The sequence below is a fragment of the Giraffa tippelskirchi genome, chromosome 11 (assembly GCF_054371585.1).
Source record: "Giraffa tippelskirchi isolate mGirTip1 chromosome 11, T2T-mGirTip1v1.2.pri, whole genome shotgun sequence".
NCBI lineage: Eukaryota > Metazoa > Chordata > Mammalia > Artiodactyla > Giraffidae > Giraffa > Giraffa tippelskirchi.
This window is the reverse complement of record NC_137285.1, coordinates 22,790,992-22,817,527: the sequence shown is the minus strand read 5'-3', so window position 1 is coordinate 22,817,527 and position 26,536 is coordinate 22,790,992. Positions and strand designations below refer to the sequence as shown.

Sequence of the window (26,536 nt, the reverse complement as noted above, 5' to 3'; positions counted from 1 at the left end):
TGGACTATATAGTCCATGGAATTCTCCAGGCCAGAATACTGGAGTGGGTAGCCTTTCCCTTTTCTAGGGGATCTTCCCGACCCAGGGATAGAACCCAGGTCTCCTGCATTGCAGGCAGATTCTTTACCAGCTGAGTCACAAGGGAAGCCCTATGCATATTATATACAGATACACATATAGATAATATATAGATGCAATATGTTATAGTTAGAAAATTATATTAAGAACATAAATAGCTGCTATAGAATATATTTATTTACTGTTTGTTTTAAGTACATATATTATAATACAGATAAAATATATGATATATTATATACATATTATCAGTTCAGTTTAGTTGCTGAGCTGTGTCCGACTCTTTGCGACCCCATGGACTGCAGCACACCAGGTCTCCCTGTCCATCACCAACTCCCAGAGTTTACTCAACCTCATGTCCATTGAGTCAGTGATGCCATCCAACCATCTCATCCTCTGTCATCCCCTTCTCCTCCTGCCTTCAATCTTTCCCAGCATTAGGGTCTTTTCCAGTGAGTCAGTATATATAATATAAATTCTTAAGAAAGGTTACTGAAAAGCAACTCAGTCTCCTTCTTAGTAAAAGCACATCAATAAAGACAAAATGTTTGGGGAAGCATGGGCTGTGTGTCATCCTGCTTTTGTGGATGTCACCGTCCAGGAGCATCCAACAGACAAAGCATCCTGGTCCACCCATTTAGCCTCACAAGACTGTTAGGAGGGAGCAGAGAGAGGCATTTTGATAACTGTTCATACCTCCCTTGAGCTTGCCCACTTCATCCATTCCCTTGGCTATTTCCAAAATAACCGGCCATGTGAATTATACCACATTAAAAAGGTCACACTGACAGAGCCATTAATTGTTTTTTAGAGCAGGTCTGAGGGGTTTAAAACCTTATTATTATGTTCAGGTTTGTAAAAAGGATAATCTTAGCAGGATTTTCAGTAAGAGCTAAAAATGGAAAGAATGACCATCTTTTGTTTTCTTAAAAGCCTATGATGCTGACAAAGCTGAGCCTAACAGCCATTCCTCCAGGCTCCTTATTGAAAATCCTTCATTCCATCCTCTTCAAGTCAACTTGGTCCTTGTGCTGCAGCAGTTCCAGGAATCATACATGATATAATACATCCAACCAGAGAAAGGGGTGCCTTTGTGTCTCTTCGTAAATTCAATAAGTCTTCTCCAGAAGCATCGTCTCTCATTGTACTGATTCCTGTATTTCCATTCTTATACCCATCACCAGCAAGAAGGATGAGAGTAAAATGACTGGAAGCATATGATTTTTTTGAGAAATGTGATTGGGATAAGTGGTTTTTTTTAAGAAAATAAGAACATGTGTGTGTATGTTGGAGCATATAAACATAGTCATGCAGCAAGTCTCCAATAATATCTGTGTCTGATATGAATGATAACATAGTCCCAGTCAAGGGAAGTTCTGGAGAAAAAGTACTCCAAGTAAACAGAGAAGCAATTGTAAAAGTCTTTTCATATCTGCATAGTCAAAGCTATGGTTTTTCCAGTAGTCATGTATGGATGTAAGTGAGTGAAAAGTGAAAGTCACTCAGTAGTGTGCAACTCTTTGCGACCCCATGGACTATACAGTCCATAGAATTCTCCAGGCCAGAATACTGGAGTGGGTAGCTTTTCTTTTCTCCGGGGGATCTCCCCAACCCACGGATAGAACCCAGGTCTCCCACATTGCAGGCAGATTCTTTACCAACTGGGCCACAGTGGAAGCCCAAGAATACTGTAATGGGTAGCCTATCCCTTCTCCAGGGGCTCTTCCCAACCCAGGAATCAATCTGGGGTCTCCTGCATTGTAGGCGGATTCTTTACCAACTGAGCTATCAGGGAAGCCTTGATAAGATGTATAAGTTGGGCCATAAGGAAGGCCAAGCGCTTTCCAATTGTGGTGCTGGAGAAGACTCTTGAGAGTGTCTTGGACAGCAAAGAGATCAAACCAGTCAATCCCAAAGGAAATCAACCCTGAATATTCACTGGCGGGAGTGATGTTGAAGCCGAAGAAGCTCCAATATTTTGGCCAACTGGTGCGAAGAGCTGACTCATTGGAAAAGAGCTGATACTGGGAAAGATTGAGGGCAGGAGAACGGGGTGACAGAGGATGAGATGGTTCGATGGCATCATCGACTTGATGGACATGAGTTTTATCAAACTCTAGGAGATAGTAAAGGACAGGAAAATCTGGCATGCTGCAGTCCATGAGGTTGCTAAGAGTAGGACATGACTTAGTGACTGAAAAACAACAACAATCTGCATTTTATTCACAAACACAGCTCCCAGAGGAAATCAGATAGAACTTGCATCCAAAGGGGCAAATATGACCTTTTGATATAGAAATGAGTCCTATTTATATCACATCAACCATTGCCTGTGTGTGGGCGGGGGGATAGGGGAGAATGGAAGAGGGGGCAATAGACGCATAGAACAAATGTCATAGTCAGCAGTCTGTCATTGATCTAAGTGACACCTGCAGGGTTCTCTGAGTCCCAAGGACAAGGAGAAACAAACGTAGGGCATCTAATGTTGGAAGAACTGAAGGCCACGTGAAATTCGATAGGGAAAGTGAATTGTTTATGTCATCTGGCTTTGTGAACACATGTGAGATGATCTGCAAATATTACCTAGCAAAAGCTGTCTTTGAATATCGCTTTCCTCGGAGATCTTGCCACTGTATTACTCTAGAGCAATAGCAGCAGCAAGAGACTCTTCAGAGGAAAGTATCTTGCATCTCTGGGTCTCATAAAAAATATCCATTGCTTTCTTTTCCATTTAGAAGAGAAGCAAGAATTTAATCGGTGTGATTCCTTTTGCAGAGTCTTCCACTGTATTGACCTTCCTCAACTAAGGGACACCTGGTCTTACATTATAATCCCTCCTTATGAGCCTGCTCTCAGCATGAGAAATGTAGAGCTATGCAGAAAAGCTCCTGAATCAGATGTTGCTTCTCACACATATGCCAAAAATGCATAGAGCTATATGAAGCTATGCAAACTACATAAAAACCCTTTACTAATCAATTTTCCTGAGAATGAGATATTTCACATCTTTACAGAGTTTTGCAAAATGAATGCCTAGAGTTTGACACTTAGGGAGAACCTACATCTTTTTTTGTTTTGCCTTATATTCAAGTAAACCCTGTAGTAAGAGTAGGGGTAATAATTGCTACCCTATATGGAGTGCTTATTATGAATTGGGCATGATTCCTAGAACTTAATATATACTGTGGAGGAAAAATGTTGCCAGTCACATCAGTAAACAGAGGCCACTGCAGCCATCAAGCCACTATTGTAAACCCAGATGGTGCACCCTTAGGAGATTTAGGATGGAGACAAACAAGTGGCCAGCTGCTAAGCCCTCAACCACTGCAGCCACCCCCAAAAGTGACTCTGAGGGGATTCAGGATGGAGAAAAGCAGGATACTGGGCCTAGATGGTTAAGGTTCATAACAAGGGAATGGTTTCAGTGAGTCCAGTCTTGTATCTTCCCATCGAGAGAAAAGTGCTGTATTTATTAACTTGAGATATCTGCTTCTTTTTAATAAACAGAAATCTTTTGATGGGCTTCCCCAGTGAATAACAGATTTTTCTAACAGCTGATTAATAGGTTTTTTCTAATGGCTATCTTATGAGGTTTGCTTCATACACAGAAGCTCAAAGGTACTAGACAAGAAAGCAAAGATGAATACTTTTAACTAAAGGTAGCTCTTCCTCAGTCTTATCAAAGTACCAGAGAATGCTTCGGCAGTAGATGTCTCAAAACTTTCTTAGACCAGCCTCTGCACACCACTTGTAAGCACCAAACCAACCCTTCTTTGCCAGTTTTAAAACTCATGGAACAGACTCTTTTGCCCTGAGAGGGGGTCTGAAAGTATTAAAGGACTCACTATGTAAAAGTATAGAGTGGAGGAAGAGAGGTGTTTTTGCAGCATTTGGACAAGTCTAGAATTGCTTCCCAGGTGGCTCAATGGTAAATATGCCTGCAAATGCAGGAGATGCAGGTTTGATCCCTGGGTCAGGAAGATCCCATGGAGAAAGAAATTGCAACCCACTCCAATATTCTTGCCTGGGAAATCCCGTGGACAGAAGAGCCTGGCGGGCTACAGTCCATGAGGTCACAAAAGAGTCAGACATGACTGAGTGACTAAACAACAAGAACAATCTTTTGACATTCCAACTACCTGGTCTTTGCTACAAAAATCATGTTTTTTTATTTTTTTTTTTAAGGAATCTCCATACTGTTTCCCATAGTGGCTGTTATCAATTTACGTTCCCAGCAACAGTGCAAGAGGGTTCCCTTTTCTCCACATTATATGTAGCATTTATTGTTTGTAGATATTTTTTGGTGATGGGAAGCTGCTGTATAGCACAGGGAGCTCCGCTGGGTGCTCTGTGATGACCTACAGGGGTGGGAGGTGGGGATGGGGGAAGAGTCAAGAGGGAGGGAATATATGTATACATATAACTGATTCATTTCATTGCACAGTAGAAACTAACACAACATTGTAAAGCAATTATACTCTAATTTAAAAATAAATAAATTTAGTTAAATTAAAAAACAAAAACTCCTATATATGATGGCTCCTCCATTACCTCTTCAGAGCATTCCCTCATACCTATCTTAGAGGCTGTGTCTCGGGTTTAAGTCCTCAGTTTGATGAATAAAACATAATTCTCAAGTTTTAGGTTGCGCTTTTTTTTTTCCAATCAACAATAGCCACATAGCCCTCACAGTAATTTTGCAAAGTATTCTTATTCTTATAATGCAACAAATGAGGTACAGAGAAAAAAAATTCCAATTGGTCCAGGGTACAGAACTATAGAGACAGAATGAGGATTTGAACACATAGTATCTGAATGAAAAACCACTGTTCTTAACAAATTTAGTTTAATACCTGAGCAGGAATGCCCAAGGAGAAGACAGAACTGTCAGCTTTGCCAGTGACTTGAACCAAGGAAGCTTGAGCCCTCTGGGCTCTCCTCCTGCCTGGCTATGTCCCAGGTCTCACAGTCATTCCCCTAAAACTACACATATACAAAATAAATAGTAATTAGTTAAACTAATTGGGGATCCTTATGAGAAAACACATTCTTAGTAAGAAAAATTAACTCTGATTTTTTTTTTCCTGGTACAAAAAAAGTCTCTTTTTCTTACAGAATTGACTCCAGAAAACTTGTAATTACTTTCTCTGCCTCCTTTGAAGTGTATGTGAATCTTTTCAAAACTAAATAAGCGTTTGTCTGCAACTCAGGGATGTCTTCTTTTTTTCCATGTTTATAGCAGGATAACACCTCTATCTCCCAATTTCTGTGGGAAGGTAATCGTAACTTCCACTGACACTTGCCTCCAGGTTGCAAACCTACCTTCCATCTTAAAAATATGAAAAATTAATTTTTCTTAAAAAAAATTTTTTATTGGAGTATAATTGTTTATAATGTTGTGTTAGTATCTGCTGTGCAACAATGTGAATCAACTATATGTATACATACATCTCCTCCCTCTTGAATTTCCCTCCCACATCCCCTCCTACCTCTCTAGGTCATCACAGAGCACCAAGCTGAGCTCCCTGTGCTGTGAGAAATTTCCTTCTCCTTAGATAAAAGCAATTTGCAAGCACAAGCAAGGATCCTAATTAACAGGAGAGTTTAGGATGAAGTCCCTCTGACAAACAGTGCTGTTGAATCCTTTTACTTCCTGAACTAGTTATTGTTTATCTTGAGAACATATACAAGAGGGGTGGTACCTGCTTAGCTCTGTATAATGGTGAAATGGCTTTCTGTCTTTGCAAGATATTAGCAATGTGCCTGTGATGTGCAAGCATTCTGGGTTAATACTTATTTGATAATAATTTTTCCCTTCTTCTGTTTTTGGGAGAGGTTTTCTGAGTTGGCAGATACTACGTTTCATTATATTTCCCCAAATCTCCCATAGGGGCCTGGGAGATGTACACAGACACTGGCTTTCATCTCAGATCTCTAACAAGGGTCAGCTGCTCACCTTAATTTGGGGCAGACAGACCATCTTCACAGCAGGGCTCCCTGACACCCTTCTCCAACCTCCAAAACCTCCATTAGACAGCAAGGAATGTTTTTTGATTCTGTTTGATGGGCTGCTCCCAGGGGAAAACCAAGACTTTTTTAGTTGTTTTCTAAAGAAAAAAGTCCACTCAAAACACTTTCAATAAGGCTTTACTCTTTCTAAAACAGATATCATCCAAAAATTATCTTTTATCCAAATTTCAGAGCATCCTAGGTCCCAGACGATGACTCCATGCAAAGTTTAGCACTTACTTTATTTGTAAAATGTTTTCATTTTAGCATTTCATCCCTAGACCTGGAGAACTTTTTAAGTGCCACCCGTGGAAATTAGTAGGTCTCTCCACAACCCCCTCAGTACAAAGGCCCCTCCAAGTCCCCTGCCTCTTGCTTATAGAAAAGCAACTCAGCGACTTCCTTGGTGGTACAGTGGTTTAGACTCCGAGTTTCTAATTCAAGGGGTACAGGTTCAATCCCTGCTCAGAGAACTAAGATACGACATGCCTCGTGGTGTAGACAAAAAATAAAAAATAAAACAGAATCACTCAGCTTTAAAAAAACTTCTTTCAGAAAGCACTGAATCTAAAGGACCATAAAGAAAACTGAGCACCAAAGAATTGATGCTTTTGAACTGTGGTATTGGAGAAGACTCTGGAGAGTCCCTTGGACTGCAAGGAGACCCAATCTGTCCATCCTAAAGGAAATCAGTCCTGAATATTCATTGGAAGGACTGATGCTGAAGCTGAAACTCCAATACTCTGGCCACCTGATGTGAAGAACTGACTCATTTGTAAAGACCCTGATTCTGGGAAAGATTGAGGGTAGGAGAAGGGAACGACAGAGGATGAGATGGTTGGATGGCATCACCGACTCGATGGACATGAGTTTGAGCAAGCTCTGGGAGTTGGTGATGGACAAGGAAGCCTGGCGTGCTGTAGTCCATGGAGTCGCAAAGAGTTGGACACGACTGAGCGACTGAACTGACTGAGGCCATGAGCCTCATTATATGCTCACTGTAACACATTGGCATCTAAAAGACATGCCTACCAGAGCCATGACAGTTCTGAAGAACTAAAGAGCCTCTTGATGAAAGTAAAAGAGGAGAGTGAAAAAGCTGGCTTAAAGCTCAACATTTAGAAAACTAAAATCATGGCATCCAGTCCCATCACTTCATGGCAAACAGATGGGGAAACAATGGAAACAGTGACAGACTTTATTTTCTTGGGCTCCAAAATCACTGTAGATGGTGACTGCAGCCATGAAATTAAAAGACGCCTGCTCCTTGGAAGAAAAGCTGTGACAAACCTAGAAAGCATATTAAAAAGCAGAGACATAACTTTGCCAACAAAGGACTGTCTAGTCAAAGCTATGGTTTTCCAGTAGTCATGTATGGATGTGAGAGTTGGACTATAAAGAAAGCTGAGCACCAAAGAATTGATGCTTTTGAACTGTGGTGTTGGAGAAGACTCTTGAGAGTCTCTTGGACCCCAAGGAGATCAAGCCAGTCAATCCTAGAGGAAATCAGTACTGAAGATTCATTGGAAGGACTGATGCTGAAGCTGAAACTCCAATACTTGGGCCACCTAATGCAAAGAACTGACTCATTGGAAAAGACCCTGATGCTGGGAAAGATTGAAGACAGGAGGAGAAGGGGACAAGAGAGGGTGAGACGGTTAGATGGCATCAACAACTTGATGGATATGAGTTTGAGCAAGCTCTGGGAGTTGGTGATGGACAGGGAAGCCTGACGAACTGTAGTCCATGGAGTCGCAAAGAGTTGGACACGACTGAGCGACTGAACTGACTGAGACCTTGAGCCTCATTATATGCTCACTGTAACACATTGGCATCTAAAAGACATGCCTACCAGAGCCATGACAGTTCTGAGGCCAGCCATAAAAGGCCAAAAAGTGGACAGTGGCCCAATTCCTGGAAATCCCCACACCTTCCCCAAAATAGTTGGAATAACCCTCCCACTCATCAGCCCATGAAATTACCCAGTCCGTAAAAAGTAACCACACCAGAAACTTCCCTGGTGGCCTGGTGGCTAAGACTGCATTCCTAATGCTGATGACCAAGGTTCAATTCCTGGTTGGGGAACTATATCCCACATGCTGAAACTAAGAGTTCACATGCCACAACTAAAGATTCCCACATGCTGCAACTAAGACCTGGCACAACCAAATAAATAGATAAATACAAAAGGCAAAAGCACCATCTTCAAGAAAATAACAACAACAAAAAACTAACTGTGTCATATTTCGGGGCCTCTACCCTTCTGAAATGGCCCACATTTGGTCCGTGTGTCTGTCTAAATAAATCCACTTCTTACCCCCCACAAAAAAAAGAATAAGTAATTAACAGATCTCTTCCCCAGCTTTCCCTTCAGTAATCTCACAAACTAACTACATGAACAAGAAAGCACTGGGAAAAAAGACAAAAAATCAACAAACCTGCACAGAGTAGGGGATGACTCTGGCCCCCCAATTTCAGTAATTAACTAAGATTACTCCCATATTTCCCTTTAAAAACTTTCAGAGCAGAATCTTTGGAGGTGGTTTTTGGGGGATAGAGTCCACTCTTTCCCTAGATGGCAAGCACTCTGATTAAAACCAGTTTTCCTTTCCAACATTCGCCTCTCTCGAGTATTGATTTTTGAGTTGTGAGCAGCTGGACCTGAGTTCAGTAGCACCAAGACTTGTTAGCATAGGAAAAGATCCCAGTGCTTCATATGATTCAAACAGCAGCCCAGGAGGGATGAAGAGCTGTTTATCTGGTGAGAGCCCAGCATATGGTGCTGCTCAGCCTCCTGTACCGGCTCTGACGGCAGACACTGAGCCTGGTAGAGAGCAGCACTCTGAATGAGGTTCCATTGGCACGGAGGCTGGAGTCACAAGCTTAGGGGTTCAGGGTTTGCACATCAATTAGTCACATTTTTTTTCATTTTTTTAAAGGTATTTTGGCAGGATTAACAGATTTTCAAGGTGGGAAATAAGAGAGAAATGTCTACAGAATTTTTCTAACTCCTATTAAAGCTACTTAGTAAAGTTCCTATTAGGAAAAAAGAAAACACTGTGACTATAAGAAAATCATGTATCGTGCATTGTGAACCTAAGGTATGTAGGTAAAGAACGTCAACTGCCATATCAGTAAACAAAGATGTAGCAGCCATAAAGCCATCAGCCACTGAAGTCACCCTGACTTGTGTATCTTGAGGGGACTCAGGGTGGAGAGAACAGGATACTGGCCCCAGATATAGCTAAGGTGCATATCCAAGGAAAGATTTCTATGAGACCAGTCTCTCGCATCTTCTCATTCAAAGAAAAGCACTAAATTCATTAACTTAAGGTATTTGTTTTTTCCTTTAATTAACAGTAATCTTTCAATAATCTATCTACCTGATCTTTGTTGCAAAAACTCCTATACTGTAAGTCCCATACATATGAACAAGTTAGCCTATGTATCCAACTAACACGATCAGCTATATAGCACTGCACTGTAATAGGTTTATAATATTTTTTGCACAATATATGAAAAACAAGCAAACAGAAAAAAATAAAGAAAAAAATTTTTAATCTTACAGTACAGGGTCTTGAAAATACAGTACCAGCTACAGCACTGTTGATTTTTTTTAACGTATTTACTTTAATTGGAGGATAATTACTTGGCAATACTGTGATGGATTTTGCCATATATCAGCATGAACTGGCTGCATTTATGCTTGCTTCTGGACATCTTGGGCTTGAAATAAAAATCCTGTACTACTGTATTCGATACAGTGCTGCTCAGTAAAGTTCACAAAAGCACAACCACATGTAGAGGATGCACACACAGGACAATGTAAGCCAGATACACTAACTAACTTATGTGATTGGACATGTGAACGCCCGTCCTCATCTTTTGAAAGTTCACAACTTGAACTTTGCATGTAGAGGATCTTACTATACATCCTGGCTCCTCTCTTACTTCTTCAGAGCAGTCCCTCAGAGCTACTTTAGAAGCAGCCACAAAGCCTTGACGTCCTCAGAAAGTCCACCGAATAAAACAGTATTCTCAACTTTTAGGGAGCTTATTTTTTTCATCAATAACTGACAGTTTACTTCTATGATTCCAGAAAAAGGCAAATGAGTGAATACAAATGTGACCTCTCGACCACCTATTCCACAAATGGAGAGTCGAAAAGAGGGACTAGGAAAGACCCAAGCTGGCAGGACCCGGCAGACACAGATGGGGTGCCCTCTGCCAAACTCCGAATCTTGGGGTATTTCTTGGAAGACCCAGAAATTCAGAATCCAGCCAAGCCCTAGTATTTTCAAAGGGAAGTTGTTGGTGCACAAGCAATGCCTTCAGCAGTAGAATCTTACCATGGATGGAGTTTGTGTTCTTCCCGTCGTGTATACAGAGAAATCAAATCCTTGCCTCTAAGGGACCTTTCCTGAGCTGTCTGAGAAATTCTGTGTGCAAGCAGTGAGCTCACCAATAGAAATAACTCTTAACCCCTGCCCCGCCCTCCACCCCTACTGCCATGGTGAAATGATACCAATTTATTGCTTCATGGAAAACCTCGATTTACAGTAATAAAACAGGACAAACTTTTCATCATCTCATCTTGTACGGTCATAATATAATTCAAATTACAAAAAGCTAATTTACCCATAAATTCTCAGTGCTCCTGGACAAGAATGGCATTTCTTGACATGTCTGGACTTAAAAAATATTCTCAACCTAAAAGGGGAGAGTTATGTTTTATTCGGTAGGAATTTTTTTAGGACTTCAAGCCCGGGAGACAGCATCTCAAGTAACCCTGAGAGAACTACTCCGCGGAGGCGAGCGGAGGAGCCAGGTTATATAGAACTTTTGCCACAAAGGGCAGGTAGTCTGAACATCAAAAGATTGTTGCTAATTAAAGGAAAATCAAATATTCCGAGTTAAAGAAGTTAGCGCTGGGAAGATGCAAGAGTCTAGGCTCACTGAATTCATTCCTTTGATATTCTCCTCAGCTGCCTGGAGCCAGTATCCTGCTGGTCTCCATTCTGAATCAGGTTCCTCAGTCCTGGTAAGCAGGGTCTACTCTCTAGATGTGTGAGCAGGCTTATTGAGGTGGCTTCTCCTGTTGCAGAGGTGGGCTCTAGAACATACAGGGCTTCAGTAGTTACAACTCCCAGGGTCTAGCGCACAGGCTCAATAGTTGTGGCACACAGGCTTAGTTGCTCCGAGGCATGCAGGATCTTCCTAGATCAGGGATGGAACCCATGTTCCCTGCATCGGCAGGCAGATTCTTTACCACTGAGCCACCAGGGAAGCCCTATTTTTTTTTTTTTTTGAATAAAATCTACAGATCGTATCATAAAATTCAGCTTGTAAAGTGTACAAATTAGTGTTTTATTAGATACACAGGTTTGTGATATTAACTGTTAACAATAGTAACCCTACTATTAATTTTAGGATATTTTTCATCACCCCCAAAGGAAACCTCCTTCTCATTAGCAGTCACTCCTCATCCCTTACTCCCTGCCTAACAGCTTCTGGCAACCACAAGTCTAGTTTCTGTTTCCATGGACTTTTCTGTTCCAGACCTTTCACGTGAACATAGTTATACAATGTACGGCTTTTCATGATGATTTCTTGCACTCAGCATGTTTTTTGAGTCTCATCCATGTGGTAACATCTACCAGTGTGTCATTCCTTTTAATGGCTAAATAATATTCCGTTGTAAGGATAGACCACGTGTTTATCCAGTTACCAGAAAATGGATGTTTGAGGGTGTTTTGATATTACAAATAATGTTGCTATGAAGATCACGTACAAGTTTTCACGTGGACATATATTTTTGTTTCACTTGGGCATATACCTAGGAGTTAGAATTCTGGATCTGTGAGAACTCCATGTTTAATATTTTGAGAAACTTCCAAGCTGTTTTCTAAAGCAGTTGCTTCATTATACATTCCCACCAGTATGGGTATTCCAATACCTCTGTCCTCAACAGTCATGATTTTGAGAACAAACTCTCCATACAAGCTATGAACTATTACATTCCAGGCTTCTCTACCCATCCACCAGCATACACTTGAGAAAGATCTTGCTTCGGGTTGTTCATCAAAAAGAAAAATTCTCCACTAGGGAGGATGCGCTATATATAAAGAACCACTTGCACAATCTAAACGGAGACACAGAAGCACCAATGCAAACATCTATCGGTTTTTGTTTATCAATCTGGACATTATTTCCTTCCAAATACCTACATATCAACCAAGAATGCTCTTTTTTGATAAACCAACTGGAGTAGGTATTCATTAAGTGCTGCACTGAACAGATGACTGGGTATATGCATGACTGAATAATGACTGAATAAATGAATAATAGATGGATGAATGAACAAACTCAGGGAATATTTACTGAACACCCTGTAGATACCAGATGCTGTGCTGGATGTAGACACAGAAGTGAACTCCAGAGACTTGTGAGAACCCACAGGGATCATGTCCTATTGTGGACAAAAGACAGAACCAAGCAAATAACAAGTGAAAGAAAAATTCCAGCCCACGGTTAATGCTATAAAGGAAACAAGGATTTCAGTATATTGTTTGGATCTTTGGAAGAGAACTTTAGAAATAACCTTTCCTCTATCCTATAGACCGCCTGTATTGTTGTCAATTTCATTATTTTCAAAGATAATTTAAAAGAATTCTTACCCAGTGGCCATTGTCCAATGACCCTTCTCTGACTAGAGTAAGCGCGAAACTCATTTGCTCAGCTTACATGATCTTCATAATGCTGTTACTGAACTGGTTGACCAGACTTGTGCCGGGGTCCTAGCCTGAGCCGAGACCCCGTCTCAGCCAGGGAGGTTCTTTTTCCAATCAGATTCGAAATAATGAAACCGATGCTGAGACTAGAACAGCACAAGATTTATTCAATGGCTAAAGAATGGAGAAGCGGGAACCTAGCTTGCAAATAACTTCTCAACCCAATTTGGGTGAAGACACCACATATACAGGAAGGCTGAGGTAAAAGGGAGGGATTTGCAAGAGTGAGAGGAATATTCATGAGTTATCCAAGAACAAGGGCATGATTTGGACCCAGAATGAATGCAAATGTCCTTTTCAGTCCTTGTTTGGGCTTTTTTGGTTGTTGTCATGGTAACTGTCAACTGTCATGGTGCTGGTTGGTTATGTTATTCAGCTAATGTACTGTGGAAGTGAAAGTGTTAGTTGCTCAGTCCTGTCCAGCTCTTCGCGACCCCATGGATTGTAGCCTTCCAGGCTCTTCTGTCCTTGGAATTCTCCAGGCAAGAATACTGGAGTAGGATGCCATTCCCTTTTCCAGGGGATCTTCCTGATCCAGGGATCGAACCCAGGTCTCCCACATTGCAGGCAGATCCTTTACCATCTGAGCCACCAGGGAGGCCCTGGTGTACCATACCAAGACTATAATGAGGCTCAAGGTTCACTGGATGTCAAATCCTCTGCCATCTTGGATCTCGGTGGTTCTAATGAGTTTTTGTTTTTCCCTCGTTGCAGCTTCCTCCTGACACTGAGATAACAGTTATCAGTATTTACTCGAGGGAGTGGCATAGGTAGGATTCTGGGGTGACACTTATCCCCCAGTATCATTGCTGACACTTCCCCTACGAGGTGAGCTTTGGGACAGTTGCTATCTCCTCTATTTTATTTAAAAACTGGCCAAAGCAATAACCAACAAGGACCTACTGTATAGCACGGGGAACTCTGCTCATTGTTATGTGGCAGCCTGGAGGGAAGAGGGGTTTGAGGGAGAATGGATCCATGAATACAAATGGCTGAGTCCCTTCGTTGTTCACCTGAAATGATCACTACATTGTTAATCAGCTATACCCCAATACAAAATAAAGTTTAAAATTGTGGGGGAGAAAATGGCCAAGGCTTTTTCAACTGTGAAAATGCCTTATTTCTCATTGTCTTCCTAATCAAATTCTGTCTGCTCCCTCATAAGTCCCATATCTATTCCAGATCCCTTTCAATCATTTCCCAAATCATTAAAATAGAGTTTCTTATCACCATCTGCTGAAATGACATAGGATATTATCCCAGTTTAGCTGCAAATCTAATAAACTGCACTGAAAACCTTTCTGAGGCAAGACACAGGTGAGCTATTTATCTTTATATCCTCAACACTCAAGACAGTGAATAGTACAAAGTACATGATTGATGGATGGGTGGATGGATGAATGAATAAGAAAAGTTTCTTTTCTTCTCCTTAGCAGGAAACTTCTGCCCATCAGGAGAAGATATGAGCTAACTGGAGTCTGTCAACTCCCCCCGAACACAGAGAGCTCCAGAGTGACTTGCAGATTTGTTACTTAAGCTGGGATAGAACCCTTCCTGGGGCTTTTGGATTGAACTTGGTTGGAAAAGATTCTTTTCCTTCCTTATTACAGAATTGCACAGATACGAGCTTCAGTCTACTCATGGTCATGGTCTCTATTTTGTGAAGAAGCTTATCTGGAGAAATAAAACTGGTGCATAGAAACAAGAACCAAAAGAAAGTATCCAGGGACTTTCCTGGTGGCCCTGTGTCTAAGACCACACTCTCAGTGCAGAAGGCCTGGGTTCAATCACTGGTCAAGAAACTAGATCCCACATGCCACAACTAAATAAAGACCCTGCGTGCTGCAATGAAGTTTGAAGATCCTGAGTGCTGCAAGTAAGACCTGGCACAGCCATATAAATAATTTTTTTTTTTAACAAAGAAAGTGTCTAATCAGAGTTTTATCTCTGGTTCCTATCATCCCAAAGGCCTTAACCTCCTAAATATTAGTTTACAAGGTTCAAGATATTATCTTCTTTTCCACATTTTTTTTCTGCAAGTAAAATTCAATTCTTACCCAGGAACAATTTCACCCTGAGGGTAAAAGACTTTCCAGGGGACATTTAGCAAGGTCTGGAGGCACGTTTGCTTGTTACAACTCAGGCAAGGGATTGCCATTGGCATCCAATGGGGAAGAGGCTAAAGATGCTGAGAAACAGTGCACAGGGACTTCCCTTGTGGTCCAACGGCTAAAACTCTGTGCTCCCAATGCAGGGGACTCAGGTTCGATTCCTGGTGAGGGAACTAGATCCCACATGCTGCAACTAAAGATCCTGTGTACCACAACTAGTACCCAGTGCAGCCAAATAAATAAAATTAAAATTAAAAAAAAAAACCCACTGTACAATGGATAGGATAAACCCTTACAATAAAGGATTATCAGACTGCAAATGACAGGGTTGAGAAATCCTGAATTAATATCTCAAGGGTTAGAAGGCTTCTCAGGTGGCACCAGTGCTGGTAAAGAACCTGCCTGCCAATGCAGGAGATATAAGAGATGTGGGTTCAATCCCTGGGTTAGGAAGATCCCCAGGAGGAGGGTATGGCAACCCCCTCCAGTATTATTGTCTGGAGAATCCCCATGGACAGAGGAGCCTGGTGGGCTATGGTCCGTAGGGTCACAAAAAGATGGACATGACTGAAGCAACTTAGTAGCAGCAGCAACAGCAGCAGCAAGACTTATAACAAGGATTCTAGCTGATGCATTTATACCTAGGACTTAGGAAGACCATGTCTAGAGGGCTACACTCCACCCTGAGGCAAAGCTTTCAGTTTACATCTGCAAGTCGATCACATGCATTCTACAAAGGTGGCATGTCCATGTGAAAGTCATTGATTTCTGTTGGTACATGGCCTTCCCTGGGATGCAGGTGAAAAACGCTTTTCTTCCCTACTTAATTTTGCTCTCCTCAGGTAAGGTTACACTAAGATCTTTGAAGTTAAATCGAATAACAGCAGAGCTTATTAGCCTTGGTTTTTTGAAACAACTCCATTAATGTTCCCCGGCTTATGCAGCCTGGAGATGTGGGCCTATTGATTTGACTTGAGAAAATTCCTTCTTCCTGGAGAGTAGCCATCTACTTTTGTGCAATTTGCACCCTCTGGGCTGTCAGACAGGCCGGGGTCCCTGAAGCTTTATTGATTGGTGAGGCCACTGATTTTTTAATGAACCCACGTACAATACAGCAGATGAGTAGCCTGTATTGATTCACCCTCAAGGGATGTCTTCTTTACAGAGAAATCCCCCCTCTAAATGGTTCCCATTTTATTTTGTCTTTGTATTTTTTGTTTTGCTGTTCACTTTATCTTCAGCACACAGTGAAATGAGATGTTTAACATCCATCTGGCTTCATGCAGAAGTGTTTGCTTCCAGACACTTCCCCAGAGAGTCAAAGCCTCTGACTGATCTTCGTATGTTCACTTTAACCCTTCAGCATCCTTTAAGAAAAGGAGGTTCAGTCATGATTCTGGGGGTTCTCCCACCAATGCAGCAGCCAATTAAAACATCCATGAAGTTCATTAGGTATTTCCTTAATGTTCATCATCATGGGTGGTGGGCTTGCCTGGTGGTCCAGTGCTAAAGTATCCACCTGCCAATGCAGGGGACACAGGTTTGATCCCTGGTCCAGAAAGCTCTTGCATGCCTCGGACCAACTAAGCCCATGGGCCACAACTACCGACCCTACACACCAAAACTACTGAAGCCCCACACGCCTAGACCCCTTGCTCCACAAGAGAGGCCACTGCAATGAGAAGCCCTTGTGCAGCAACTAAGACCCAGAATGGTCAAAAATAAATGAATAAATAAATTTAAAAACTAAGAATTTCATTATCATCATAGATGACAAGGCGCAGACACTGGAGTGGGACAAATTGGACTCAAACTTCACTTTATTTGTTTATTACATGAATGATCTTGGCATGGAAACTTTCAGAGCTTCAGTCTTACTGTGAAATGGAGACTTTTGTTTAGTCACTCAGTCATGTCCAACTCTTTGTGATCCCATGGACTGCAGCACACCAGGCTTCCCTGTCCTTCCCCATCTCCTGGAGCTTGCTCAAACTCATGTCCATTGAGCCGGTGATGCTATCTAACTACCTCATTCTCTGCTGCCCCCTTCTTGCTGGGAGCCAGCTCACGAGATCCCACCCATGACAGAGTCACGAGGAAAAGGACTGATCGAGCACAGCTTCTCAGGCCTCAGGGATTCTCGGAAGGCTGCCTCAGTGCTCACCTTAAAGATGACGTCTGTCTTTCTGATGTTTGCTACAATAGACCTCTTCTTATTTTCTATGACTTAAGTAAAAGGCCTTTTCCTGATTCTCTTCCAATATAGATCAATCTAAAACCTCAATCGACAAGGCCCCTAAAAAACGGTGGCACCCTGATGGGATTGTCTAGGATATGGAGTATATTAATCTAAATTCTTCTTGCTGGCATATTGGTTTATTTAATAAATATACCTGTGGCTTTGGAGCTAATGTGCATGACTGCTCTTTAACAATAAACAGCATTGAGAGCCTAACACACAAAAGCCCCAATAGGTACAGAGCTCTTCGTAGGAAAAAGGCTTGTTAGGAAATATAAGAAATATTGCTTTATGAAACTGTTACTTAGTCTATATTTACTCACTATGTTTTTGCTCTTAACATATTTAGCTTGCATAATGAAAGTATGATAGTTAAGAACTTATAAAAATAAAAAGTTTAGCCTTAATACAAATAATAAGACAATTGTTAATTTAGCTGGTGATTTTTGCTAAGAACTGACCTTTGTACTACATTGTTTCAGCTTGCTGTACCATGACTTTATGGGACCACATTCCCTTTTGTTGGGCTCAAGGCGTAAGATAGATTATAGACAAACAGGTTTTACTTTAAAACGTTCTGTTGACGAATTCATTCTTTGTCATAATCTGCTGTGCCTGATACAAAACTGTTTTGGCTGATCAACCCTTAGAAAAACAGGTTTTACTTTAAAACTTCCTGTTAATGAATTCTTTCTTTGTCATAATCTGCTGTGCCTATATTCTTTAAAAAATACAACTAAAGATATAAAAGCTGTCTTAAAAAACAATAAAGTGAGAAGACACTTGGAAACACCGAGACTCGCTGTGTCTTCCCATTCATATCGCTGACGCCGTCCATCCTGAGGGAACCCTGGACCAGCTGGAGCTGGACTCTGGCACCTTCTCTTTTTGCTTTCAATCTCTTTCCCAGTATCAGAGTCTTTTCCAATGAGTCGGCTCTTTATATCAAGTGGCCAAAATATTGGAGCTTTGGCATCAGTCCTTCCAATGCATATTCAGGACTGATTTCCTTTAGGATTGACTGGTTTGATCTCCGTGCTGTTCAAGGAACTCTCAAGAGTCTTCTCCAACAGCACAGTTTGAAAGCATCAATACTTCGGTGCTCAGCCTTCTTTATGGTCCAGCTCTCACATCCATACATAACTACTGGAAAAACCATAGTTTTGACTATACAGATCTTTATTTTTTTTTAAATAAATTTATTTATTTTAGTTGGGGTAATTACTTTACAATATTGTAGTAGTTTTTGCCATACATTAACATGAATCAGCCATGGGTTTACATGTGTTCCCCATCCTGAACCCCCCTCCCACCTCCCTCCCCATCCCATCCCTCTGGGTCATCCCATTGCCCCAGCCCTGAGCATTTATCTCATGCATCAAACCTGGAATGGTGTTCTGTTTCACATATGATAATATACATGTTTCAGTGGTATTCTCTCAGAACGTCCCACCCTCACCTTCTCCCTCAGAGTCCATAAGACTGTTCTACACATCTGTGTCTCTTATTTTGTCTCGCATATAGGGTTATTGTTACCATCTTTCAAATTCCATATATATGCATTAGTATACTGTATTGGTGTTTTTCTTTCTGGCTTACTTCACTCTGTATAATGGGTTCCAGTTTCATCCATCTCAATAGAACCGATTCAAATGTATTCTTTTTAATGGCTGAGTAATATTCCATTGTGTATATGTACCACTGCTTCCTTATCCACTCGTCTGCTGATGGACATCTAGGTTGTTTCCATGTCCTGGCTATTATAAACAGTGCTGCGATGAACATTGGGGTACACGCATCTCTTTCAATTCTGGCTTCCTTGGTGTGTATGCCCAGCAGTGGGATTGCTGGGTCATATGGCAGTTCTATTCCCAGTTTTTTAAGGAATCTCCACACTGTTCTCCATAGTGGCTGTACTAGTTTGCATTCCCACCAACAGTGTAAGAGGGTTCCCTTTTCTCCACACCCTCTCCAACATTTATTGCTTGTAGACTTTTGGATAGCAGCCATTCTGACTGGTGTGAAATGGTACCTCATTGTGGTTTTGATTTGCATTTCTCTAATAATGAGTGATGTTGAGCATCTTTTCATGTGTTTGTTAGCCATCTGTATGTCTTCTTTGGAGAAATGTCTGTTTAGTTCTTTGGCCCATTTTTTGATTGGGTCGTTTATTTTTCTGGAATTCAGCTGCAGAAGTTGCTTGTATATTTTTGAGATTAATTGTTTGTCTGTTGCTTCATTTGCTATTATTTTCTCCCATTCTGAAGGCTGTCTTTTCACCTTGCTTATAGTTTCCTTTGTTGTGCAAAAGCTTTTAATTTTAATTAGGTCCCATTTGTTTATTTTTGCTTTTATTTCCAATATTCTGGGAGGTGGGTCATGGAGGATCCTGCTGTGATTTACGTCGGAGAGTGTTTTGCTTATGTTTTCCTCTAGGAGTTTAATAGTTTCTGGTCTTACGTTTAGATCTTTAATCCATTTTGAGTTTATTTTCGTGTATGGTGTTACAAAGTGTTCTAGTTTCATTCTTTTACAAGTGGTTGACCAGTTTTCCCAGCACCACTTGTTAAAGAGATTGTCTTTTCTCCATTGTATATTCTTGCCTCCTTTGTCAAAGATAAGGTGTCCATAGGTGCGTGGATTTATCTCTGGGCTTTCTATTTTGTTCCATTGATCTATATTTCTATCTTTGTGCGAGTACCATACTGTCTGACTATACAGATCTCTAAGTAAATGTCTCTGCTCTATAATACACTTTCTAGGTTTGTCATAGCTTTCCTTCCAAGTGAAACGGAGATAAAATCACTTATATCCTAAACGATCGCTGTATCCATCACTTTAAAGAACTGGGTGCCTGGGAATCATTCAGTAAATTCAGTTGTCCACTCTCACCTTTCTGGTTAAAAGATGATCTGAAAAAACTTGGGAACTTTGGAAAATCTCATATTGGCCCTAGAACAAACCCAATGACACTTTCATTGCATAGAATGAGTATTTTGAAAAGATTAAGAAACCAAGGCAAGGACAAATTGCCCTCTACATTTGAATAAGTTATGCTATGAGAGCATGTTCATAAGTCCAATTCGTCCATAAGTCCAACAAAGTTAGACTAGGTACCCAACTAACAGTTGGCTATATAGTACTGTACTATAATAGGTTTATAATACTTTTCACACAAATAATACATAAAAAACAAACACAAAAAATAAAGAAAGCATTTCTCATCTTACAGTAGAGTGCCTTGAAAAGTACAGTAGTACAGTACAACAGCTGGTTAACAGGGGCTGGCATCCAATGAACAGGCAAGAAGAGTGACTGACTGGAGGAGGAAGAGGAGGTGAGAGATGGTAGAGCTGAAGGATCGTCAGCAATAGGAGACGGAGGGCAACTGCAATGTCACTTATGCCTGATGTTGATGGCGCAGGTTCTGGTTCCTTGCTGGATTCCATTCTATCTACCCTCTTGGCTCAGATGGTATAGAATCTGCCTGCAATGCAAGAGGCCCGGGTTCGATCCCTGGGTTGGGAAGATCCCCTGGAGGAGGGCATGGCAACTCACTACAGTATTTGTGTTGGAGAATCCTCACGGACAGAGGAGTCTGGTGGGCCACAGTCCATGGGGTCACAAAGAGTCAGACATGACTGAGCACAGTACTCTCTTGAAAAAACAATCTAGTGATGTCTGGGTAGTGGCTCTTTTTCTTCTTATCATAGATGACATTATGGGCTTGAGATGAAGACACTGTAGACTGTACTATATACAGCAGTAGTACAGTAAAGTACTCAACAGCACAACCACTTGTAGAGGACACACACATGACAATATACATCAGACACATGAACTAACTTACATGATTGAACATGAGAATGCATTTATATCTTTGAAAGCTTGCAACTTGAAGGTTAGTATGTAGGGAACTTACTGTGTAGCACAGGAAACTCTTCTCAATGTTCTGTAATAACCTATATGGGAAAAGAATCTGAAAAAGAATGGATAGATGTATACGTGTTTCTGAATTACTTAGCTGAACACCTGAAACCAACACAATATTGTAAATCAACTGTACTCCAATATAAAATACAAATTAAATATAAGAAAGAAACCAAGCCTTGAACAGATGAGACAACTAGCCCAAGGTCACAGAAAGTGTAGTAGAACCTGGATTTGAATCTATGTCATGTGACTTCAGATTCTGTACTCTGCTGTATGGCTCTCTATGCAGGGTATCTACTGACGTATAACCACAGTTCCAAGACTGCTTGAAATGCATCACTGCTAATATTAAATAGAAAGGAATGGAGTATTTGATGGTGAGATTAAAATAGGGGCAGAGAACTAAAGAAGCAGCAGAAATGCCAGGGGACAGGTAGTGGATGGACAATGGGGAATAGATTTTGAATGTTTACACAACCCGATTTTAAAAACAAAAACAGGTTCCAGGTCTTCCCTGGTGATAAAGAAACTGTCTGCCAATGTAGGAGACATGAGTTTGATCCCTGACCCGGGGACACGCCACATGCTGTGGAGCAACTAAGCCCATGCACCACAGCTACTGAGCCTGTGTTCTAGATCCTGGGAACCGCAACTACTGAAGCCTGCACACCCCAGAGCCCATGCTCTGCAACAAGAGAAGCCATCCCAACTACAGAGTAGCCCCCACTTGCCACAACTAGAGAAAAGCTCAAATAGCAATGAAGACTCAGCACGGCCAAAAATAAAATAAATAACTAAAAATTATTTTAAAAGTACTAATATTTAAAAAAAGAGGATTCAAGGGCAGAAGGGAGTAAACATAAAAACCTCCTGGACTCCTGGAGGCAAGCAGAGAGAAGGAGGGATCAGGTCCCTTCTGGAACTGGAAAAGAGCACAAATGTGCTCCTTGGTCCTCAGGCCACCTGCCCGGGAGCTGCCTACCCATCTTGGCCTCACCAGGCAAAGGGCCAGGCCACTGCTTTGTTTACTGTCCACTAGGGGGCATCCCTGAGGTGGGAAAACTCCAGTTTCCTGCACACATCTTTAGATGTACCTCACTCTCTCCTGTGCAAAAGCAAACAGTCTACTGGTGAGTTCTTTTGTGGAAAGATCAGCTTTCTGAGACAGAGCCAAGTGGTAAAGCCAAGCTCCACGCAGAAGGGCCCTCAAGGGCTGACCAGCTTTATGTGCCATGGCTAAGACAAGGCTGAGAAGTGGGAACCAAGTGACTGCAAGACAGTCTGGCCACAGAATTCCAAGTGTCACTTTGTGTTAGAACAATGGTGACAGAGGGAGAATTTGACAGCCTTAATCCTATGACTATTAGCATCTTTTCAAGTTAAAAGGAGCCTATTAAGGGCTAAATGTAGCTAAGCTATCGCCCCTTCGGTCCTCAACATATCTGGACAATGCTCTCTAGTTTAGGTGTTTGTTGATTTGTTTGTTTTTGGCTGCATGACATGACTTGAGGGCTTCCCAGGTGGCGCTAGTGGTAAAGAACCCACCTGCCATTGCAGGAGACATGAGAGACACGGGTTCAATCCCTGGGTCAGGAAGATCCCCTGGAGGAGGGCATGGCAACTCACCCCAGTGTACTTGCTTGAAGAATCCCATGGACAGAGAAGTCTGACAGGCTACAGTCCATGGGGTCGCAAAGAGTTGCACATGACAGAAAGGACTCAGCATGCACACATGCACATGGCTTGTAGGATGTTAGTTCCCTGCCCAGAGAGCAAATCCAGGCCATAGCAGTGGAAGTGCCGAGTCCTCTGGATCACCACAGAATTCCCTCTAGTTTAAGTTTTTAGCATCCCAGAGACAGAAGCAGCAGATATTAAGAACAGGTGGCAACAATACACAGAAGAGCTATACCAAAAAGATCTTCCTGGTCCAGATAACCACGATGGTGTGATCACTGACCCAGAGCCAGACATCCTGGAATGCGAAGTCAAGTGGGCCTTAGGAAGCATCACTACGAACAAAACTAGTGGAGGTGACACAATTTCAGTTGAGCTATTTCAAAACCTAAAAGGTGCTGCTGTTAAAGTGCTGCATTCAATATGCCAGCAAAATTGGAAAACTCAGCAGTGGCCACAGGACTGGAAAAGGTCAGTTTTCATTCCAATGCCAAAGAAGGGCAATGCCAAAGAATGTTCAAACTACCGCACAATTGCACTAATCTCACATGCTAGCAAAGTAATGTTCAAAATTCTCTAAGCCAAGCTTCAACAATACGTGAACGATGAACTTCCAGATGTTCAAGTTGGATTTAGAAAAGGCAGAGGAATCAGAGATCAAGTTGCCAACATCCGTTGGATCATTGAAAAAGCAAGAGAGTTCCAGAAAAACATCTACTTCTGCTTTATTGATTACGCCAAAATCTTTGACTGTGTAGATCACAACAAACTGTGGAAAATTCTTCAAGAGATGGGAATACCAGACCACCTTACCTGCCTCCTGAGAAACCTGTATGCAGGTCAAGAAGCAACAGTTGGAACCAGACATGGAACAATAAACTGGTACCAAATTGGGAAAAGAGTACGTCAAGGCTGTATATTATCACCCTATTCATTTAACTTATATGCAGAGTACATCATGCTAAATGCTGGGCTGGATGAAGCATAAGCTGGAATCAAGATTTCTGGGAGAAATACCAATAATCTCACATACACATATAACACCACCCTTATGGCAAAAAGTGAAGAGGAACTGAACAGCCTCTTGATGAAAGTGAAAGAGGAGAGTGGAAAAGGCTGGCATGAAACTCAACATTCAAAAAATGAAGATCATGGCATCTGGTCCCATCACTTCATAGCAAATAGATGGGGAAACAATGGAAACAGTGACAGACTTTATTTTCTTGGGCTCCAAAATCACTGCAGATGGTGACTGCAGCCATGAAATTAAAAGACGCTTGCTCCTTGGAAGAAAAGCTATGACCAATCTAGATAGTATATTAAAAAGCAGAGACATAACTTTGCCGACAAAGGTCCATCTAGTCAAAGCTATGGTTCTTCCAGTAGTCATGTAAGGATGTGAGAGTTGGACTATAAGGAAACCTGAGCGCTGAAGAATTGATGCTTTTGCACTGTGGTGTTAGAGAAGACTCTTAAGAGTTCCTTGGACTGCAAGGATATCAAACCAGTCAATCCTACAGGAAATCAGTCCTGAATATTCATTGGAAGGACTGATGCTGAAGCTGAAACTCCAATACTTGGGCCACCTAATGCAAAGAACTGACTCATTTGAAAAGACCCCGATGCTGGGGAAGATTGAAGGCAGAAGGGGACGACAGAGGATGAGACGGTTGGATGGCATCACCAACTGGATGGACATGAGTTTGAGCAAGTTCCGGGAGTCAGTGATGGACAGGGAAGCCTGGCATTCTGCAGTCCATGGTGTCACAAAGAGTTGGACATGACTGAGAGACTGAACTGAACTAAGAGACATGATCGATGAACCCTCTGAATTAATTCCAGGAGCAGCAATGATAGTAATAATAGTGTTTACATCTGCTTCACGATTTGCATTTGACAAATTGTCAATTATACGAAATGTCTTACTCACTCCTGTTGCCCATTTTGCCTCAAGAAGCACGTGAAAGCATGGATTCTTGTTGACTGATGGTGTGATAAATAATGATACTGTATCATATTCATAGAACAATAGGGCATGCGAGGTAGCATGAGCTTACTTTTTCTGTTAAGAGGAAAAGCTAAGATTCTCTAGAGTTGAATTGACTTGCCGAAGGTCCTGGAGTCAGTGGCCAAGAGAGGAATCTATTTTTCTGTATCAGAGGCAAAATGACCTGATGCCAAGAATCGACCCATTGGAAAAGACCCTGATGCTGGGAAAGATTGAGGGCAGGAGGAGAAGGGGCAACAGAGGATGAGATGGTTGGATGGCATCACCGACTCAACGGGCATGAGTTTGAGCAAACTCCGGGAGATGAAGGACAGGGAAGCCTGGCGTGCTGCAGTCCATGGGGTCCCAAAGAATCGGATACAACTGAGCGACTGAACAGCAACAACAAGACAGTAGTTATGAGCACAAAGGGTAGGATACCCTGTGCTTGGGTTCAAGTTCCAGCCCCACCACTTACCTCTTGCGTGGCCACTGCATCCAGGAGTTGCGGTTGCTGGATGGATGCTGCTGACACTCCCTAGAGGTGATGTCAAGTCCTACTTATTGATCAGTTTCCTTTCCATTTCTGAGCAAGCAGCTGGTCACATTAGATTTCCTCTGACAGCCCATCCATCAGAAGACACTCTGCCTTACTTTACCCATCAGAGGCCATGTTTGAAAACAAGATGCTTCCCTAGGGCAGGGAAAGCTTTAAAATGTTAATGAAACTTCTTTGAACACTTTAGCATCTCATTAGTGTCTGGTCATGCTGATAGTGAAGCCTGAAAACTTAATTATTGCAGAGGAAGTTGGCAGGCGCTCTCTTGCAGGGCAAGCAATCGTGTTTTATTTATTTCTCTCCAAGAATGAAAAAATCCGGTCCCAGGCTGATGATGCTTGACTGGTTTCTGGTGTTAACGGAAGCCAAGGTTCATTGGCAAAGTATACACTTCCTAATAACACAAAGACATCAGACCATTCTTTAGCCTGAAAGACAGATTCTCAAAGGTTACAATATAATCACACCCTGGAAATCACATTTTTCTTTCTCCTCCAAAAGACTTTCAAAGAAACTTAGTGAAAGAAGAAAAGAAGCCTTAGGGGGTGTGGTTGGAAACGCATGTGTTTTGAAAATTCAAAAAAGCTTTCTCCCAATAAACCGATCCCTTTACTAGAAAAACAGTAGCCAGGGGTACTTTTTCTAATAGTTTTAAGAATGTCCTGGCCACTACAAATTGGCACTTGCTGTGGGCACTTGTTATCTACTTCTACAAGGATTAAATCATGTGCTACTGCAGCCGCTGACCTTCAACACCCCCTGAAAGGAGTTCAGGGTGGAGACCAGGAATGAGGGACTCTGTGCTAGGGGCGAGGGGGAACTGGCAGGAAAAGTCTTCAGATAGTTAGATATTTTCAGAAACTGATTTTATGAACCCAATCTTTTCATCTTCTCATATCTAGAAAGGGCTTTCCTGGTGGCTCAGTGGTAAAGAATCCACCTGCAATGCAGTTGACACAGGAGACATGTGTTTGATCCCTGGGTGGAGAAGATACCCTGGAGGAGGGCATGACAACCCATTCCAGTATTCTTGCCTGGAATATCTCATGGATAGAGAAGCCTGGTGGGCTACAGTCCATGGGATCGCAAAGAGTCAGACACGACTGAAGTGACTGAGCACATATCCAAAGAAGCACTTAATCCCTTCATGGTGAC

General features: G+C 41.8%; 1 pseudogene across 1 annotated transcript in view; it reads right to left on the bottom strand.

Annotated features, from left to right (window-relative positions):
* Positions 1-25,775, bottom strand: part of LOC145525195 (transmembrane protein 132B pseudogene) — a 37,417-nt pseudogene extending 11,642 nt beyond the window's left edge. The window contains exon 1 of the transcript XR_014068089.1: positions 25,301-25,775. The product of XR_014068089.1 is annotated as a transmembrane protein 132B pseudogene (transcript). The remainder of the gene's footprint in view (positions 1-25,300) is intronic.
* Positions 25,776-26,536: the final 761 nt, after the last annotated feature.